The sequence below is a fragment of the Pocillopora verrucosa genome, chromosome 1 (genome assembly GCF_036669915.1).
Source record: "Pocillopora verrucosa isolate sample1 chromosome 1, ASM3666991v2, whole genome shotgun sequence".
NCBI classification, from domain to species: domain Eukaryota; kingdom Metazoa; phylum Cnidaria; class Anthozoa; order Scleractinia; family Pocilloporidae; genus Pocillopora; species Pocillopora verrucosa.
Window position 1 is genome coordinate 30,696,747 of NC_089312.1, and position 9,636 is coordinate 30,706,382.

The window sequence follows — 9,636 nt, forward strand, 5'->3', positions numbered from 1 at the left end:
CTTTTAAAAAGACGGTTATGTTGTGTTTAAGGAATATCGTTGACAAATCCTTCGCACATGTATACGTGTATTTACCGAGTATTGGTGAGAATTGTTCAATTATTCACTCAGAAATTAATATTTTATTAACCAATTTGTTCCTTTAAACTTGAAGGTGTAAGCTAACTTCATCACGCTTTGATCAGAAGAAGGCATTTATAAAGATAATACTGAAGAATCCCTCGACAGTCTACAAGAATAACGCGTCGTTTCTTAAGTCGAAAGTAACCGTGATGGCCAGGAAGAGACTCTTCTTTTTTCTGCTTCTACCCCTAATTTTTTCACACTGTAAAGCTAAAGAAACACTTTACATCGGTGGACTGTTTGGTATTGACACAAGTGGCGGTGGATGGAACTCGGCAGGAATAATTCCCGCCGTTCAGATGGCTATCGATGAAATAAACAACAACACAGAGATTCTTAAGGATTATCACCTGCAACTTTTGTTAAAGGATTCTCAGGTTGGTAACCTGTAGAGGTAAAATGTAAAGGAAACTTCTCCCTCAGAAACCGTAAAAAGCTTTTTTAAATTCAAGTCCTCTGTAAATATTGTGTCGCACTTTAAATCTTCAATACAATTCAGAGATTATTGTAATAAATTGATGTTGTTAAACAACCTTTAAATTTATTGAGGCAATTTTTTCCTCTTTGTTTTCCTGAGTGTAAGGTAAGGAAATAATATATGCAAGATAAGAAGTAGTTAGTTGACATATTTCGAGATTCTCTTGACACCCGAGGAAACAGTTTACGTATTCATCCTTTGTCCCAACGCTTACACGGGTCTTGTTAGCACAGCTTGGATTAAAATTTCTGATGTTTGTGTAACCAATGGGATATCAAACATTTTTACGTATCAAGGTCATTCTTGTTTATAGTTTTGATCGGCACAATGACATAAAATTGCTTATTTTCGCGATAACTTCAAGAAATTTAATTTCTGTCCAAGAAAGTTCGTTTCTTCAGTTTGGGACATGCAAGCGATTTGAAGGATCATTAAAGGTTGTCATATTAATTAAGGTTTACTAGATGATCATAAAATGACACTTTTGATTCCGATAATCGACGTAGGCGCAGACTAGATAAATTTCAGCTTTGATTTGGACTTTTCGTTTTTTTAAACACTCAGTGCAATGTTGGCGAGGCTGTCCGCAGAACCCTGGAGTACATATCATCCGGGAAATCCAAAATCATGTTTCTAGGCCCCGGATGCTCTAAAGCCACAATGCCAGTAGCGGAAGCCATTCATTACTGGAACATTGTGCAGGTAAGTTATCTTATCTGCTATATTCATAAATCACATAATTGGCTTTTTTAATGAAGCTGGGGAAATTTGAAAAGCAAAGATCACGACAGCTCGAGACAGGAACATTAAATAACGCACTATGACTGGTTTTAATTTATTAACAGGTTTTTGGCAATATTTTACTCCTGCAACTAGAGATAAATGAATACAAACCTGTTGAGAACTTTGCTTGGAATGAAGGTGTCGTCCTCGGAATTGTATTCAAATGAAAACAAAAATAATAACAAGAGCATAATCTAAATTTCCCTCTCCTTAGATTGGCTTCTCAAATTCTTCCCCATTGCTATCGTCAAAAGCCGTTTTTCCCCTCTACTTTCGAACCAACCCTTCGGAGAAATTCTCCAATCTGGGACGAATTGCGATTCTTCGACGATTCAACTGGAAGAAAATTGCCATTCTGCAACAAAACAACGACGTTTTCACAGGAATCAGCAACTCTCTTATTGATATGCTGGGTGCAACCAATATAACCGTGCTTGCCTACGAGAGTTTCAAAGATCATCCGAAGATTGCCATAGAGAACCTGAAGGTAAACTACTTAAGTTTCGTTTTGTTTTCATGAGACATTTCATGCTTAGTGTTAAAATAATGTACCCCTCGTCACTTCGGAATGAATATCATATTGGTTTATTGAAGACAGTACTGATCAGGAGAAAGAAGAAAACCAGTAACTCTGATAATCTTAGTAATTACGTAAGCCGAGGCTATTTTTGTCCAGTCTCAAGTCCTCAGCGGTTTATGGCATACACTTTACATAAATGCTACTTTTAATCCCTTAGAGGAAAGATGCCCGTATCATCTTTGCATTTTTCTATCAAGATCAACATTATATCACCTTTTGTGAGGTAAGGGCGTAAAGTAAGAAATTTCATCTCCGATGAATTGTCGATCTTTCCAGAGTGAGCGAGAAACGATCGCTAGCTCCCGTCTCTGAATGGAAGATGGCATTGAACCCATACTTTCATTTACGATGTAACTAGAAGGGAGACATACCATGATGAACAAAAATAGCTTATAAACTGTACATAGATCTCTTGCAGTTTATAATCTCTTGTCAACGACTGATCGTAAATGGCTGAAAAAGGAAGGAACAGCAAACTTTAAATTAACTGGAGCCTTCAATTAACAGAGACTCTGTACAACAACATTAAGGTCCGTTTGCAAGATTAGAGAAATATCCATACATAAACGCTGAAACCCAAAGTACGACTATTATAACAAAATTATTACATTGGTCAAGAATTGATAATCGTTTCACCTGTAAATCAGTTATTTTCTGTCTTAATTACAATCTACAGGCTTTCAAGAAAGGTATGTATGGACCGAAATATGTGTGGATTTTGTTCTCTGGTCGATTTCAGGACAATTGGTGGAAAGTGCAGAGTCCTCTAGTGGATTGTACACCGGAAGAAGTGCGGAAAGGCCTGAGTAACAATATCGGAACTGCAGAATTGAAACTCAGTCCTGTCTCAGGACCAACTAAATTTGGAAAGGTATGTAACATAACCCCAAACCAAATCGTTGTCTCTCCTCTTACGTGAGGAGACGCGAGGGAGAAACATGTACAGTGTATAGCTGACGACAAACCTTCCAAACCTGAGTTTTTTAATAAATGACTAAGAACGAGAGAAAATATAATTTCTTTTATATACCATACAGGGTTCACATAACAATAAGCCACGAAAAATACGTATAGAAAAACAATATTATATAACAATACAAGTTTCAACACTAAGCATAGAGACAACTTTTTAACATAATTAAATAAAGATGTGAGGAAAACTTTGACCTATTTGTAGTTTCAATAATGTGACCAACGCTTTACTCGTACCCGCGATAGAATAATTCCTAAATGAGAGGTTTCTAATCTTAAAAGAAATGATTCACGGTCATGAAGTTTTATGCTCACACACATTGACTGGATATCTTCTGCAGTCATTTTTCTTCGGTCATTTTTCTCAGACGCCCCAAGAACTCTACACTGAATATCTAGAACGCCTCAACAACTCGGGATATTCCGAAAATACGTTTGCCTCTTATGGATATGACGCGGCCTGGACATGCGCACTGACTCTCAACGCATCAATTAATGTCTTGGAAAAACAGAACTTCAAACTGAATGAATTCAACTATAGCCTTCCTAACGTGAGCAAAGTCTTTGTCGACATAATGAAGAGGATTTCATTCGCTGGAATGACAGTAAGTTGCACTCGATCGCGAGGGCTGTGTTAGCAATCTGTGGTTGTTGTTTGGAAGGAAAAGCCGTTCTCCAGATTATTGAATTTCAACTCTTCATTTATTTGTAGGGCCAGGTGAAGTTCGACAGTAATCATGATCGTATAACAAAACTGGAGGTCCGACAAATACAAGGCAAGTACTGACCGTGTGCGGTAAATTTTTGTCGCTTTTCTCGTGTGACACCCTGCTAAAGGTCTTTGGTATACCTTCAAAGCCAATCTTTTTTGTTTGTCTCGTCGTGTAGGAAATACCCAACGAAGAGTTGCATTCTACGACATGGAAAAAGACACTCTCGAAGAGGATAGCAATAGTGTTTACTTATGGGATGGTAAGATTCATGTTACAGATATATAACTTTATTTTATTTTATTTGAAGTAATTGTATACTTCTAGAGAATCTCTTTTTTTAAACTTGAAACCGCAACTAGTTTTTCAAGAAGAAGCATTAAATTTGAAGTGCCATTTGCGCTAAGATCTTTTATTATACATTTACAGAGGAAAATAACTATTGTATTACTGATCTTTTATCTTAGCGAGGGAAGATAATAGTAACACTACGATCACACGATCGCATGTGTTACCATCTAGTTTGATATAGATTAATATAAAAAAAACCTTACCTTCCGATTCAGTTATGCTGGGCACCTCTTCTTCATCAGAGTGAAATTTTTTTTTCTGCTCGTTAAGGTGGTAAAGTCCCCGTCGATGGTCTAAGAATAGAAGAAAAGCTGGAAGGAGTCGATCCAGGGGTCTTGTGGTTTGTCATTGCTGTATCAATCCTCGGAGTTCTGATGGCCATCGCATTCCTCATATTCAATGTATACAACCAAAATATCAGGTATCTGTTTCACAGTTTTTTTTTTGTTTTTGTTTGTTAAAGAAAGAACGCCGAATACAAATCTTTCGTCCCCGAAATGAAGATCTTTAACAACAATGTCCAAATGCTCAAACAACCAAACGTTGCGTCACGCAATACTCAATAACGCCTTTAACGAGGTATAAGGTTAATGAATAATGGTACAATAATAATAATAATAATAATAATAATAATAAAATAAAGGGAATCAAGGAGCTGGGCCATCATCATTAATATAATTTGGCTTTTTTTTCTCCCTTCTTTAGGTACATAAAAATGTCGTCACCTAATCTTAATAACGTAATCATAGCTGGTTGCATACTTATTTACGTGGCGGGTGTACTGTTCGGCTTAGATAAAGAGCAAGCAAGTTATTTGTGCCAGGTAAATGCGTATCTTCCTTAAAAAATCAACCAGATCTTGTTTTTGGCTGTCGTAAATTGCAATTCCTAAATTTTATAAGCCATGATATCTGAACTTCATATCTTCGACCTGATCTTTTTCGTGGAATCAGTTAACAAAGCAATTTCTGAAGGCACTTTTTTTATGGAGCAATGAAATGGTTTAAAAGCAGGGTATCTGTTTTACCTCATCATTTTTCATCAATTAATTTGAAGGAATGTATGAGAGCTAAGGAAAGATAATGGACTGAATTTTCTCAAGGAAAGAGTTAATAGCAAACAATCAATTAAAAAATATAAACAGCGACGCTCACTTACTTCATTCCTTGGAAACTTTTTTTACTTAGTTGGAGTTATGGATTGCAATGATTGGATTCAGCTTGGGCTTTGGAGCGATGTTCAGCAAAACCTGGAGAGTTCATGTGATATTTCTCAATGCTAAAACTACAAAAAGGGTGAGTGCATACTGAGCAAATTCTTCAAAGATTTTCTCTTTATCTAAAGTTTTGACAACCTGTGACATTAGCCACTTTCAGTTCTTTTTATTTATAAGATATTTTTTGTACTTGCCCCTATTTTTTTTTCCAGTTTTTCTAATTATCAAATGCCATTTCACCCAACTTCCCCTTAGGACAATTGAGTCACCCAGGATTGAATAAAATCAAACGATCAACTTTAAATTAAACATAGATCCAATTTTTTTACAGGTTACTCATATTCTGCGAGTCGTTGTCAATAAATAGACAGAGAAAAAGTCAGAAAGAGAGACAGACATAAAGTATAAGCAGATAAAAGAGCAAGATAAATGATAAACAATAGAAGTTCAGATAGGTAGAAAGATAAATATGTAGATGGAGACATAAATAAATGATAGATGGATAGATAGATACAACTGTAAGATAGAGCCAGAAAGATGCCTAAGCGCGATTTGTTATGAATAATTTCCCTGCAGGTTATCATCCGGGACCGTCAGTTGTTTGGTATGGTTGCTGTTCTTCTTTAATTGATATCATAATTCTCGTCACGTGGCAGATTGTCGACCCATTGACAAATAAAGTAGAAAACTTGACGCTGCAGGTAAAGAGCAAAAATTTTAAACAATCGTGAGATTTTGAACTTAAGGGAAAAGAAAGCTCTCACTCGCCTCTCTGGGGGGATCTCTTCCAACGCACACCTATGCCACCAAAACCTGTAATGACTTGCAAGTTTTAGGAAACCTAAAAAATATTTTCAAACTTTGACAGCTATTTTAGGCTTGGTTGCCTATTTCATCGAAACATCAACGGTCACCGCACTATATTTTGCCGAGAAACTTCAGGGAAATTAGGGCATGTGACCAAGATGGCGAAAATATTTTTCATTCCAAAAACCTAAGTGTTTATGGGTGCTAAGTTATGTATTTTCTACAACACTGAAATGGACAGACTTAAATTTATCAATTCTTGGAAAATCTAAGACTATAACGGACAGTTTACCTTCTAATGTGGCACTTAGTAGTGCACATTGATCTTCTACACGTCATCAAAAGATGGCAAGGAACGAGGACAAGGATTGCCAAAAATTAATTTTTTTCTACAGTACCTTAGATTATTTTTAAATAATTCTCTTATTTTTACTACAGGTATCACAAGAGGATGACACTGGCATACAACCGTATGTAACCAAGTGTACCTGCGAGAACATAATGATATGGCTACCTTGCATATACCTGTACAAAGGTAGTAGTCAGAGACTTTTAAGGTGTTGATGGATGACACAGCGTATCTTGCATTGCGAATATAGGAGATTCTCCTTTGGAGAGTGATCTGTGCTTGTTTGGGAGATGATCAGTGTCACACACTGACTCTTAAAAGATCCCTCTTTACACACCAGAGAGTATTAGCTTCTACAGTCATGCGCGATAAACACACTGGATCATTTATTCTGAGACCAGATGATTTCCATTCTGTCTGTTTCTTCAAGGAAATAAAACTGGATAAAATTAAGGTAAATAAACTTATTCGAGTGTTAACGTCAATGCAAATTCAGTTCTAGCGAACAATGTTCACGATGAGACATGCGAATAAACCGCTCATAAAGTGATTCACCAAGCTATTAAATTCACTGAGATTTATCAAATGTCTCTTCTCTGGAAAAAGAGCACAAACGACTGGTCCTAATTATTTACTTATCAACGTGACGTTTATCTCATTGCTTTCTATCTTTAGGCCTGTTGTTATTATTTGGAGCCTACTTGGCCTGGGAAACCCGCAAAGTGCATATCCCCGCTTTAAATGACAGCAAACTGATTGGCTCGTCCGTTTATAACGTCATCATTCCTTGTATCCTCGTATTTCCTATTCTTGGTGTTGTCGCTGACCGACCTACCATTCACTTTTCCTTGTCCTCGTTCCTCACCATCTTCTGTACCACATTTACCCTGAGTCTTGTTTTCGTTCCAAAGGTTAGTTTATCGAAAAAATTTTGAGAACTAAGTTTCAAGTTGTGCCATGATTACGTTTGCTTCTTTAGCCACTTCGTACAAATGATTAAAGCATTCTATCAGAAATATATATATAGAAACATCTTCATGGGTAAGTTTCCGTGTCGTCTATAGTGTGCGACACTAGCGAAATTAAATTTTTCCCCATAAACGTCAAGGGTTCAGCTATATGTACATCACAGTGATGCTCAACAAAGCCGGAAACAAAATCGTACCATCGCCATGACAACGACGTTTTAGTTTTAGAATTTGAGACTAAATCATATTGATCATTTATTGTAGATAATGTTCTTAAGAACCGCGGACGAAAATAGTTTTTCAAATGCTACTGGCTCAACCATACAAGGTGGACGAATGTCGACGAAGGTAAAAACACAATAAGCCAAAGTAAATAAATATGTTATTCTCCAGCCGAGAGGTACGTATTGGGGAAAAAATTTTACCCTCTGTCTTGAGGGCCGTCCTTTGCCTACGGCCTTGAGTGGTACTCAGGACCTCGGACACAGTTCTTCCCAATAGGGACCGACCTAAGCTGGTGAATAACATTTTTATTCGTTTCTAAAACTGAACGAAATGCTTGCCAAAAGAACCCCAATGATTTAGGCTGTAATTAAGGCGAGATCCTATTTAAACAGAACAATTTTTGAGTAAGTAAATGGTAGTAGAAAGAGGGGTAATGGAAATTAAAGAGAGAGGCTTCACAGAAAAATTTTATTTCTGTAGCGGATAAAGGTGATTCAGTAGGCTTTCAAACAAACTTGAAACATCTTTTTTTACAAGTATCTGACACAATCTGACGGCTGTCAATTATAGAAAAAATAGCATATGTACACTTTTGAACAAAAACAATGGTACTGGTTTGGCAAACAAACTCAAGTTCAATGACTGCCACCAAAATTTTTTCTTCAATATTCAGTGATCTTACGGAGAGTACTATTCACTTCCATCGATGTTTAGCGTACGAAGATCACCTCTGCTCAGTTAGTAATGGAAAGGAAAGTAATTGTAAGTAAATTCTTAAATAAGATTTGCCTCTGAGAAAAAATTAAAGCAAAGTATTTTTTCCCTTTACATTTATTCCGACGAGCTCGGTTCGAAAGAAAATTTCTGTCCTTTGTTCTTACTGACAGTGTCGTGCTTTTTAGGTGGATCCAGCATCTGCTTCTAAAACAAAAGAGGAGAACGCGAGGGAAACAGAGGAATGACTTATCAGTTCGGTTAAGTGAATACAATAAACACAGATTTACCGCACCCCGTCAAATTCAATACGCACAATTCGACTGACTAACCGGTAAATAAGAGAACTAGCCGAGCATGACATATGCCTGATTAGCATTCTACATTTTATAGGGCAGTAAAAACTTAGAATTAATGAAATAAACCGTGAAAGAAAATTACAATTAAGATTACCTGCACTTACTGCGATTTCATTATTCACTAAGTCAGTCCCTTGAGAATCAGTGATCTTTGCTACGAGGAAAGAATGTTATAGATCGATGCGAGGCTCGCTATATAAGCGAGTAGAAGTGCTTTAAAGTTAAAAAAGCCAGTAAAATCGATATCGCAAAAGGCCAAAATATCCTTGAAAAAGTGAAATATAGCAAGATCTGTTCTAAAACAAGGAATTTTAATGAACAACAGCCATATCAAAAAACATTTTTTAAGACAGCTCTTCAGTGATGGGTATACACGATTGAAATGTATGAGTGAATCATGTCAAGCATTAGGGTATGATTGTCAATTTCTTTTCGTTTCTTGCAAACAGCTTATTTCAAGTAATAAATAAATAAATAAATAATGAACCAGTAGTTCTCATTGTGGTCCAGCAATTTTGAAAACTTCTGTATCCCCACTTTCAAAGAAGGCATCTCCCATGAAAATTTAAACATTTAAGACCTAAGCTACCAGTAACAAGTTTTTTAATGGTAAGTGTTTCCAAACGATAACTTGTGGTGACTTCGAAATGTTATCCGAACAATGAACTAACGCGAGGATTTTAAAGCAATTAATGCCGAAGAAAAAAAAAAGGTTTGAATTTTTCTGGGCCGTAGCGTGAGAAAAAACCCTGGTAAGACACGACTTACCTCTTTCTCTGATCCTGTGTAGTTCCGTTTCTCTTGCCGATGACTTCTTTTCAGTCTGTTTCTGGAGTTTTTTTATTTCCTTTCATGTTGCTCTTCACAAGATATTCGCCTTTTTAACGTATGCCTTTTATTGTTCTCTTTCACGTTCCTCTCGCCGTATTCTGCTTTTTTTAGCGTCTTTCCTAACTTTCTTGCGCTTTTTCTCGGCTGACTTTACGCCTTTTACTTCTTTC

At 36.6% G+C, this 9,636-nt stretch overlaps 1 pseudogene; it reads left to right on the top strand.

The window, feature by feature from the left end:
• The first annotated feature begins 225 nt into the window (after positions 1 to 225).
• Positions 226 to 8,768, top strand: LOC131788264 (gamma-aminobutyric acid type B receptor subunit 1-like; annotated as a pseudogene).
• The last annotated feature ends 868 nt before the right edge of the window (positions 8,769 to 9,636 follow it).